This window comes from Ostrea edulis, chromosome 3 (assembly GCF_947568905.1).
Source record: "Ostrea edulis chromosome 3, xbOstEdul1.1, whole genome shotgun sequence".
In the NCBI taxonomy this organism is placed as follows: Eukaryota; Metazoa; Mollusca; class Bivalvia; order Ostreida; family Ostreidae; genus Ostrea; species Ostrea edulis.
In genome coordinates, this window is record NC_079166.1 from 74,900,572 (window position 1) to 74,912,977 (window position 12,406).

At 35.2% G+C, this 12,406-nt stretch overlaps 1 protein-coding gene and 1 long non-coding RNA gene across 2 annotated transcripts in view; one reads left to right on the forward strand and one right to left on the reverse strand.

Moving 5' to 3' along the window:
- The window catches only part of LOC125676238 (uncharacterized), a 31,549-nt gene that overhangs the window by 10,810 nt on the left and 8,333 nt on the right, over positions 1 to 12,406 (forward strand). The gene's annotated exons all lie outside the window — the stretch shown is intronic.
- On the reverse strand, positions 3,556 to 9,747 carry LOC125677574 (uncharacterized). Its single transcript, XR_008801250.1, has 4 exons — positions 8,408 to 9,747; positions 5,077 to 5,391; positions 4,844 to 4,925; positions 3,556 to 3,647 (listed from the first exon to the last, which is right to left on the reverse strand). It is a non-coding gene; the product is annotated as an uncharacterized LOC125677574 (long non-coding RNA).

Sequence of the window (12,406 nt, forward strand, 5' to 3'; positions counted from 1 at the left end):
AACATGTTTTTAATATACAATTATTTGCATTAAGCAAGTTACACCAATATTTCAAAATTCGAACTTTCCTTTGGACATACATTGCACATCTGCCAAATTAAAAATAGAACATAAGATTATTTGAAGATTTTCGAAGCAACATAATTTTCTTCTAAAAATGTACATGTACTTGCTCAATATTGTGGGGCTTTATGAAATTCCCACGTTTCACATCCATAATGAAGAACAGAACTTGCATATGTATCAAATAAAGAAAGTGTAGTCTCAACATTTAAATTATTCTCTTTCACCCTTCTCCACAAAGAGAATGTACATTTTTTAGCTTTGGTTGCAATTGATTTCTGCGTACAGTCAAATTGACCGTTGTATTTAAATCCACACCTAGTTCTATACATAAATACGTCAACAATATGAATCTCAACATTATTGTAAAAACACTTTTCAAAATCTCTAACTTTACCACCATATCGAAAAACTACCATTTTTAGCTCGCCTGAGCTGAAAGCTCAAGTGAGCTTTTCTGATCGCTTTTTGTCCGTCGTCTGTCTGTCCGTCTGTCTGTCTGTACGTCTGTCTGTTAAACATTTACATTTTCAACTTCTTCTCCAAAACCACTGGGCCAATTTTAACCAATGTTGGCACAAATCATCCTTGGGTGAAGGGGATTCAAAATTGTTCAAATGAGGGCCAACCCCCTTATCCAAGGGGAGATAATAGCAAATCAGTAAAAATACACTGAAATTTAAAAAAAATCTTCTTCTCCAGAACCAGTAAGCCAATTTCATTCAAACTTAATGCAAATCATCCTTAGTTGAAGGGAATTCAAACTTGTTCAAATTAAGGGCCAGGTTTTCTTCAAAGGGGAGATAATCACAAAAGTGTAAAGATAGGGTGGGGTAATTTAAAAATCTTCTTCTCATGAACCACTGTACCAGTATAGTTGAAATTTACGTGAAAGTTTGCTGACATAATGGAAATTCAAGTTTGTTCATATCATGGCCCCCGGGGGTCGGGTGGGGCCACACTAGGGGAAACCATATTTTATATGTGTGTATATAGGAAAAATCTTTAAACATCTTCTTCTCAAGAACCATTGAGCCAGATGAGTTCAAATTTACATGGAAGCTTCCTGACATAATGCAGATTCAAGTTGTTTATATCATGGCCCCCAGGGGTCGGGTGGGGCCACAATAGGGGAAACCATATTTTATATGTGTTTATATAGGAAAATCTTCTCAAGAACCATTGAGCCAGAAGAGTTCAAATTTACATCGAAGTTTCCTGACATAGTTCAGATTCAAGTTTGAAGCTTTATGACATAGTTCAAATTGAAATTTGTTGAAATCATGGCCCCCGGGGTGTCAGGTTTTGCCACAATAAGGGAAACCGTATTTCATATGTGTAAATATATGATAAAATTTTAAAAATCTTCTTCTCAAGAACTACTGTGCCAAAAAAGTTGAAATATACATGGAACCTTTATGACATAGTGCAGTTTCAAGTTTGTTCAAATCATGATCTCCGGGGGTCAGGTACGTCCACAATGGGGGAAACCGTTTTTCATATGTGTTAATGTAAGATAATTAATCTTTAAAAATCTTCTTCTCAAAAACAACTATGCCAGAAAAGTTGAAATTTACATGGAACCTTTATGACATAGTGCAGATTCAAGTTTGTTCAAATCATGGCTCCCGGAGGTCGGGACAATAAAGTTTGTGAAAATGATGACCATAAAAGTGTGGTCACAATAGGGCAAACCATATTTACATGTCTTTGAATAGAAAATAATCTTTAAAATTTAATTTTTGTATCAAGAACCACTGGGCCACAAAGTTTGAACTTGCATAGAAGATACCTGACATAATGCAAAATCACGTGTGTAACAGTCATGACACCTGGAGCTCAGATGTAGACATTATCAAAGAAACTATTTTTACATTGGTTTTAACTGTATTATGAAAACCTTTTTTCTTAAGAACCTCTGAGCCAGAAGTATTTCAATGTACCTGAACCTCCCCAACATAGTGCAGAATCAAGTTTCATAAAATCTGATATGGCTCCTGAAAAGTTAATGGAATAACAATGGGAAATTCATTTTCCATGTGTTAAAGTGACTCAGGTGAGCGATGTGGCCCATGGGCCTCTTGTTGTTTTGCTGATGTTTACCTCTAATTTCCAGTCATCTGTATATGACTTTAAAGTATCAATCATTTTTTGCAATCCCTGTACACTTTCTGAGAAAATGACAGTATCATCCGCATATAAAAGTAAAAATAGATTCAAATTCTGAAGCGACAAACTTTCACAACCACTAATGAGCATTTCTTTCTCTAAATCTTTGATAAATAATGAAAATAGCATTGGCGAGAGAGCTTCGCCCTGTATAAGACCTGTTTGTAAAGAAAAATATTCAGACAATTGACCATTAACTTTCACACAACTTTTCACTTCACTATACATAGACTTAATGATATTAAATCATTTTCCGTTAATATCATACTTCATTAGTTTATACCATATCCTACTATGTTCAATACTGTCGAACGCTTTTCTATAATCTACGAAACAACAATACAGACGTTGTTTTTTTTCACTCAAACTCTTAGCAATCAATGAGTACAGAATAAAGATAGCATCTCTAGTTCCCGAACCAGGTTTAAAACCGAATTGTGCATCACTAACAATTGTATTTCCTTCACTCCATGCTAGCAAACGCTTGTTCAAGATAGATGTAAACAATTTTGATAAATGACTCAATAGAGTTATCCCCTGATCGTTATCTGGATTATTTTTATCACCCTTTTTGTATATTGGTACATTAATGCCTTGTACCCAAGCAGACGGGTAACAACCTGTATCTAAAATAGCATTAAATAGCTTTTCCAGAAGAGGCGAGAAAAATGTTGAGAAGTTTTTGAAAAATTCATTGATAACATCTACCTGAGAGAGAGAGAGAGAGAGAGAGAGAGAGAGAGAGAGAGAGAGAGAGAGAGAGAGAGAGAGAGATATCAAAATATTCTAGGTCAATACCATACGTGTTTGTTTTGTCTTTGTGTGACAGGAACGCCAGGTCTAAGCTTGTTTGTAGTGGGTTCGTCATACAACGATATTGGACATATCCTTTCTCATTTTTGAGATTTTACAAGTGTTTGTCCGCATTTCGTACAAAAATAGAACAGACCTCGAATATGGCTACGTTATAAATTTCATAAAGTGTACGAAAAATGCGTTCAGGAGGTTCAAATATACACATCGAAATCGTCGCTTTCAAACTCGAAATCTACGCAAAATATTTCATTCAAAACACAACATTTTTAGTCATTTTTAGGGATGTCGAATTGATTTTGTCAGAAAAATTAAAAAGTTTAGTAAATTGCGATATGTTCTTTAATTTAGTCGGAGCTTTGTAATCCCTGGCGTTCCTGTCACACATTTGTTTTTTGGTTTTTTTTTTCCATTTTATACAAATATTAAACAATATACTAAATTACATATCAACAGACTAGTTACTGTGTAAAAAAAATACACTTAATTAGTTACCAACAGACCAGTTACTGTGTAATATCTTTATTTATAAGTGTAACATGTAGAGTTGTGTGAGTGAACTTCCGTGTTGATCAAGAGCCACGTGTATCTCACGCCTGAACCTGTAACACAAAGAGGAAGTACACGTAACTGTATGGTTTTATAATTGAGAGGTAAATTCATCTAACAAAATAATAAAACGTAAGACATGTATCTTACAATTCATAAATAAACAAATATCATTCATGACACATATAAAACATGGCAACTAAATTTCGATACCAGGGGCGGATCCAAGAATTGCGGTTACGGGGGGCGCCACTTTATGAGGAAGGGGGTCTGGGGGCGCCTTGAGGCCCCCAGTGGGTCCAGGGTGAAGTCCTGGTGGGGGCCAGGGAGCGAAGCCCCCGGAAGCTCCTGGATTTCACAAATTGTATAGGGCTTGAAATATGTCTCCTATTCAGTCATTTGTACTATTTTCTATCATTTTTAATAAGGTGAAATTAATAAAATGACGCAAATTTTAAGGGTTTTTGGAAAAAATTCTCCCAATAAGGTAATTCAAGAAATCTAAAGATTTTGTTATTTGTTTCACCTACAGTGGAAGAAATTATTGCTCCTTTTATCGTTTAGTACATCCTTTTTAAACAAGATACCACGATTTACCTTAGATTTGAAAATTTTAGGGGGGGGGGGGGGCGTCGGCTGCGCCCCCTTAAATCCGCCACTGGATACCCGATACCAACAACCCATATCCTTTAGACAATTGAAGTCAATGATATGTCATTATCAAATAGTCATTGATGGTGTTACAGATGGTTTACAATGACATACATTGTAGGTCTAGTTCATACAGAAGAAGTCAAACTATTTGCTAAAGTAAATGTTACCTTTTACCATATCATGCAAGCACTTCAGTAAATGGAAGTCGTTAGAAGTTATACTGTAGATTCCTTATTTTACGCGAGTACTTATTAATGTGGCGAAATAACTCGTATGTACGTCAAATCGCGTGAACATGAATCCGCGTGCCGTCTGTTAACCAAGAGTTCTCACGTGTATGTTTAGCAACAGAAAATTATTAGCGAGTAATTTTATTTCGCGAGTGATGCCTCTCACTAAATTACGCGATAATAAATTACTCGTGTATATCTAGGAATCTAGTATTCAATGTAAGACCACCCTGAAGTGGCACTATCTAAAGGCGTAACCATGCTCCCATGGGCGCTCACGCCCCCAACCACAAACAGTTCTTTCCGGTGTAAATCAACAAAATCATTCGTAATGAATACAAACGTGTCAAACTAATAAAATATACCGACGATTCTCCTAGACCTAACCAGCAGTAGATCTTCCTATACGATTGCGTTGACATTGCAGTGGCGAAGTACATCCAGAATCTGTTTAAAGACAAATTGTGAATGTTAAATGAAATACATTTTGTGTACAAGATTTTGATACAATGAACATAATTTATGTATATGTATATTGGGAAAGCACAATCCAGCTTTGCAAGATGTGCTCGATATCACAAAAGACAGTGTTAGTTACCTGTATAATCATAAAGGATCTTGAACTTCAACCTCGTGAAACCATAACGGTTTTGCAAACGAATATCATAGTTTCCGGTTCTAAAGCCCCCCTCAAACACTGTGTGGTAGACCTTTCCAAAGGACGTGTTTAGAGTAGTCGTAGGTGGAAATGGAATTTCGTTCCCATCATGATAGAATTTCATGTCATCGGTTGAGGTTGGATCAAAGATTCTGTAGAAGATTCCGGCATATCCCCTTTTCATGCAGCAAACCTCACAGGAGCTGCCCATGTTCAATATATTGTCTGGAGTGACACCTGTTATCAGCGGAAGTACTGAAAAATGACGTGAACAGAATTGTTTAAACTAAATCTGAAATGTTTAGATCAAATTTGTACCTGACCAGAACGAGACGAAATAAACAAAGCACACACGTGTCTTCATTTGGCCCCCGAGAGATAATTCATGCCAACCTTTGCGTGTTATATTTACATTCACCGAATCGTTTCTCTTATACATGTACTTCTTTTGAAAATGACATTGCTTTCAACATACACTATTTACATTCACTGAATCTTTTCTCTTATAGTTCTTTTGAAATTGGCATTGCTTTCAATATACATTCCGTTGATCATATCGCAGAAGTGGTGATTCAACGCACCATAGGGACATTTGTCATGAGATATATAGAGTCGACTTTATGTGTCCGTCGTCATTTACTAAATAAATGACATTTTCTATTCTCAAACTTGTTCTGTTTTGCCTGCTTTGAGCAAAAAACGAGTGCAGTCCACTTGGCTAGTGCTTTTGAGCTAAGGATCATAAATAGAGTCGACTTTATGTGTCCGATGCCGCGGTACACTGTCACGTGACCGGCGTTAAACGACCAACTGCCGAATGATTTTAAACTGACAAAAAGCAAAACCGGCTAAAGTTCCTGATTTCTGCCTTGCTAGTGTGGAGCGCTAAATTAACATAAACTCAAATAATTGAAGATATCTTCCATTATTTGAAGATATCATCAATTCATTTGATGCGCGCAACAATTTAATTAAAGATCTCTTCAAATAATTAATGGTATCTTCAATTCTGAATTATTGCACGCATTAATTGAATTGATGATAGCATTAATTCTTCAGCTGAATTGATGCGCGCTTTAATTGAATTAATGATCTCTTCAAATGAATTAATGATATCAACAATTGAATTGATGCGCGCTACAATTCAATTGAGGAGAGCAGTAATTGATATAATGTGCGCATTAGATCAATAGATGAGAGCAATAATATTAAATTGATGCGCGCATTAATTCAATTATTGCTCTCGTCAATTGAATTAATGATATCTTTAATTCATTTAAAGAGAGCAATGATTCTTTTAGAGAGAGCAACTATATAATTAAGATATCTTCAATTCAACATATCCACAATTGAGTTAATGATCTCTTTAATTGAATTGTTGCTCTCTTTAAAAGAATTGATGCGCGCATTAATTCCTTATGCAAAAGAATTGTAAATAATTAAAGATATCTTCAACGGAATTAAAGAGATCATCAAATTATTTATACCGAGCTGTAAATTAATTATTGCGTGCAAAATGTTTCTACGAAATTGATGCTCTCATTAATTGAATACGCACATCAACTATATTATTACTCTAATTAATTCAATTGATGTGCACATCAACTGAATAAAAAAGGGTAATAATTGAAGTAATGCGCGCATTATTATTGCTCTCATTAATTCAATTGATGCGCGCATTAATTCAATTTATGAGAGCAATAATTGAATTGAAGCACGCATTAATTCATTTGATGAGAGTAATAATTGATGTAATGCGCGCATTAATTCAGTTAAAGAGAGCAATAATTGAAGTGATAGTATCGTCAAATAGTTGAAGATATCTTCAATTATTTGAGTTTATGTTAATTTGGCGCTCCATATGCTAGGGGTGTAATGAATTCTTTATCTTCCCGGCTGCAGGTATAACAGATCTAATTTGCAATGTTTTGTCTATTAGCACACGTCTTGCTTAGATCTGTGCAACAATTATTTTAAGACACATTACCAAAGTTGTATATGTTCAAGTATACTTTTTTTTTTTTAAAATCAGAGCCTCAGCTGAATTACAGAATATGCGCATAAGCATGAGAAATCATGAGTCAGATATAAAAAAAGACGTGATGCGGTACCTGTTTATTACAATATAATGACGTGATGGGGTACCTGTTTATTACAATATAAAGACGTGATGGGGTACCTGTTTATTACAATATAAAGACGTGATGCGGTACCTGTTTATTACAATATATTTCATTGAGATAACTATATACATAGATCGTTGGATAACTTTATGATGAGTAACAGACGAGATGCATCATGGGTATTTGACGATGCATAAAATGCAGAATCAAATGCTCTCTATAGTTTCTTCACAACATTTCAAAAAGGATTTTAGCTGTACATATTCAAGTGATATTCCAAGCCAAATATGGACATTTCACACTTCAAATCTTTAGAAAATATCGTACCATATCGATTTTAGAACATTTTCCTCCATTGTAACACCATCTGTTAGTTTTTCCCCTATATATTTTGTACCCTACGGTCGTATTTGTTTCGCCCTATGTGCTATGTTAAAACCCCGAGTATTATTTTCTTATGGTGCACGCGTAATGTAACATCATTTTATGATGTATGAACCAATTTTGCTTTCAAACAGATTTTGTAGACCTATTTGCCCTATATGTAATCCCAGGATTTGTTTAGTCATAACGGTATTAGAAACTTAATTTGTTTCGATAAATAAAACAAGTACGATTAGCCGTTAATTATGGCGTGTAAATTGTTGCAGTATATACAAATCTTGATTTGAAATGCAAAATTCTTGATTTATTTTCAATAATCTTGTTGTTCATTGACAAAATCTTGATTTATACTCAATACATTGTAATATTGTTGCATGAATTTTTGTATGGCGATTTTTATTTATACGCGATAATTTTGTTTCTAATATGAGAAAATCTTGATTTATATCATTTATACATCAGGATTAATTGAATATACCTCAATATTTATGAAACACACATGCGGACTTAGTAATTATAAATTAAGATTTATCGAGTATAAATCACGATGTATCAAACATAAACCAAGATTTTGGCATATAAAGCAAGTTTTTATAAAATTGCACGCTATGATTAGTGACCAATTCGCTTTTAGCGATTCCGTGCTTTGGGTTTTAAATAGTATTTGCACCAGATAACTTCCTTCATTACTCTTAGAACTGCATGGATATTTAATGGCATAATTTATGAAATATTAATGAAGTACACAGAAATACAAAACTTACGTGGATAGTATGTTGGAGTTATCACATCAAAGCAGGGGTCCTTATGCATGGTATCCTATAAATAGTACCAGTGAAGAAGACATTCATATCATTTACACGGTATCTAGTTAGTAATACAGAGAGAGAGAGAGAGAGAGAGAGAACCCTTTCAACATACACGCAGACATATACAGATTCTTTTAAGACTTTTCACACACTTAAGATCAACAATTGAAAACTCAGAGAGAGAGAGAGAGAGAGAGAGAGAGAGAGAGAGAGAGAGTCTTCTAAGACCTTTCGCACACTTTGTAAGATCAAAAAGTGAAAACTCACCTTGTTAAAATTAGGAAATATTACAGGATGAATAACAAAACTCATCGCCACTGATGAAAGTACCAGGGCCATATTCGTTGCGATGCAAGTACAGTTGAACCTATTATGTCGTGAGCCTTTTGTGTATGTCCGCTTTTCACATACAGCTGCATGTATTTATAACAAATCAAATCGATAAAGAGATTAAATCAAATGAAAAACAAATTAAATGGAGTAGAAATCTCACATCTAAGCGTTAAGACAGGAAATGAGATGATTAAGTACAGATAAAGTTATCATGACTTAGAAAAAACTGCGAAGACAAAGTATGACATGCTTATATTTTTCCTCATGAAAAAAAAAAAAAAAAAATAAACAAAAAAAAAAAAAAAAAAAAAAAAAAAACCGGGTAAAAAACACAAATGCATGTAATTGCATTTTGTTTGTTAGCAGTGAAATATGTTGAGGAGCAATGAATCTGAATACAATAATTAGTTGTGTTTGCTTCTGAAAGTGCAAACTGTTGAAAATCACTCGAAGCATTGAGGATATAGTTTAAAAGCCTCGAGTTGCTATTGCCAACTTTATTCCTATATAATGAGCTACTCGAGTGGCCTTGTGTTGTGTTTGTGACGAGATCCCCCCCCCCCCTCCAATATTTTTGCAATCTTTTAAGACTTTTTTGATTTGCCATATCGTTTAGTTTGATTTGCGATGGTGAAATCTTTGGTACTTTTATTTACTGTTGAAAAAGGTGTTTGTCAACCGTAACTGTACCATATTTGGTCACGTGATTATACTCACTAGTATATCGTTCCTTAATTGTTATGTAACTGTATCATGCCAATGCTTTAGATATATCAAACCAAATTATATGTGCCATGTATCGACTTTGAAACTGGTTTTAAAGATTTTTGATCCTCACGCGACTCATAACCAGTCTGCTTGTTAGTCAGACACCACGACAAATTGAACATTAAAAACTGTTGCGCGTCAGAGGGTTGTGATCCCCGACATGGGACACTTTTCCCGTCTCGTCCGTGGGTGCTGTAACACTTTCATAATTCCTGCATGTAACTTTAACCTGAAATAGCGCAGTGCATGTATATTTTTCGTACATTAATTGCTACACGTACAATCATACACTTGGGTATATTTCCTAAATGGAAAGATTGGCTAATTATCAAATACTGCAACACGACAGTGTTGATGCATGTAGACATTTCAATACTGTAGAGATTAGCGGAATGTATGATATCTGTCTTACTGTCGGGACCAGCGGAATGTACGATATTTGTTTTATTGTAGGAACCAGCAGACTGTACGATATCTGTCTTACTGTAGGAACCGGCGGAATGTACAATATCTGTTTTACTTTAGAGACCAGCGAATATATGATATCTGTTTTAATGTAGGGACCAGCGGAATAATATCTGTCTTACTGTAGGGACTAGTGGAATGTATGATATCTGTCTTGCTATAGGGACCAGCGGAATGTACAATATCTGTTTTACTCTAGAGACCAGCGGAATAGCAGGGCCGTAAATTAACCTTCAATTTGGAGGAAGCAGGAAATTAGGCGCATTTTGTGCACACTGAACACGTTTCGTGCAAAATCCTTGATTCTAGGGCCTTCTAAGATGTTACTTGACTAACTCATTCTAAAAGAAAGATTTGGAATGCTTTTTAAGGGAGGTATCATGTTCTTAGTTATTGGAAACAACATAAATTCTAATGAACTTTAAATGTTAATTTTTTTTGGCTCAAAAGTTGGAGGAGGCAGCTGCCTCCTCCGCCTCCATGTAATTTACGGCCCTGAATATCTGTTTTACTGTAGGGATCAGCGGAATGTATGATATCTGTTTTACTGTAGGGACCAGCGGGATATCTGTTTTACTGTAGGAACCAGCAGACTTCGATATCTGTCTTACTGTAGGGACCAGTCGAATATATGATATCCGTCTTACTGTAGGGACTCGCGGAATATACAATGTCTGTTTTGCTGTAGAGACCAGCGAATATATGATATCTGTTTTAATGTAGGGACCAGCGGAATAATATCTGTCTTACTGTAAGGACTAGCGGAATGTATGATATATGTCTTACTGTAGGGACCAGCGGAATGTACAATGTCTGTTTTACTGTAGAGACCAGCGAATATATGATATCTGTTTTAATGTAGGGACCAGTGGAATGATATCTGTCTTACTGTAGGGACCAGCGGAATGTATGATATCTGGCTCACTGTGGGGATCGGTGAATAGGATGACTGTACAATCTTTCGTTATATGGATCGGACGATTAAATTATTGTGCAAAATCTATATCTTTTGTCAGGATCGATAAATATAGTGAATGCACGATATCTGTCTTGCTGTACGGGTCGGCAGATACATGAACAATGATTGCATAATATATGTCTTGCTGTAGGAATTGGTGACTCAGTCGATAAAAATATGGAGGATGACGGGATAACCTCGCGTTCATATTATTAATCACACTTATATTATTAATCACACTCCGATTTTTAATTACGCTCAGATTATTAATCGCACTCAGATTATTAATTACGCTCAGATTATAAATCACATTCATATTATTAATCACACTCAGATTATTAATCAAACTCATATTACCTGGGATTAATCACACTCAGATTATTAATTACACTCGGATTTCAGTTTATTGTTTGCATAAACGCTCTTGCGAATACAATCAGAATTAAGCAGGACAATTAATTTCTTACCACTGCATCTAAATTTGTTGAAGTATTCTTTTCACAATTTATTTGCCGGTTTAAATCTCAGCGAGTGAAGTTATTACTGTCTTACCCGATAGTCCTGTAACCTGTTTTATTGATACTTCCAATGCCTATCCCCCCCCCTTTTTCCCTCCACGCCACACCCCCATGTGTTCGTCGAACTGCACAACCTGAAAACCTGACATACAAAGCTAGTTTACTCGGGTTTACCCCCTTTGGTCATGATTTTATTTTACCTGTCAGAGACATGCAGGGTAGTACACACTTTTCTTGACGGGTCACAGCTATACATTGGGTTCCATACATCGGGGTGGTGGGTTGCTTATTTCATTTCTTATCAGCAAATAGACATTCAAATTTCTCAAAATTTGTCTCATCGACGAAAATTGTTTTTAATTTCTCACACTTGAAATATTCACCCCCCCCCCCCCCCCCAGAAATACATCTCTTTATAATTAATCTTACACGAAATAGGTATAATTTTTAGCACTTGTTTAAAAGTAAAATGAACACTAAATATCTACTGACAATCTAAATATCTAATGATTGACTGTATCTATATATGTATATTGACCCCGTATTCCTTTTTAATGCAGACATGGGCAGGTTGTTTATATGTAATATAGTACATCAAACATCTGGAACACTACATCTGATAGCGAGATTTAACGGTGGCGTTATCGAATAATACTCTAAAGTAATTTGGGTTTTTTCCTCATCACGTCTTACCAAATTAAGTTAAATGTGTTGATAGAACAAAACGGTGACTGTTACATATATTAAATTAATAAAGTTTAAATCCTCTTTAATCTTTATGATTTCTTCTTTCCGGATGCGATTCGTCCTACAGATAAACAAATTACCCGATCTAGACTTTCTGGATGCGCTTCATCCGACAGATAAACTTTTCAATTTTCTCGGGATTAATTTTAATGATCTAATTTGTTA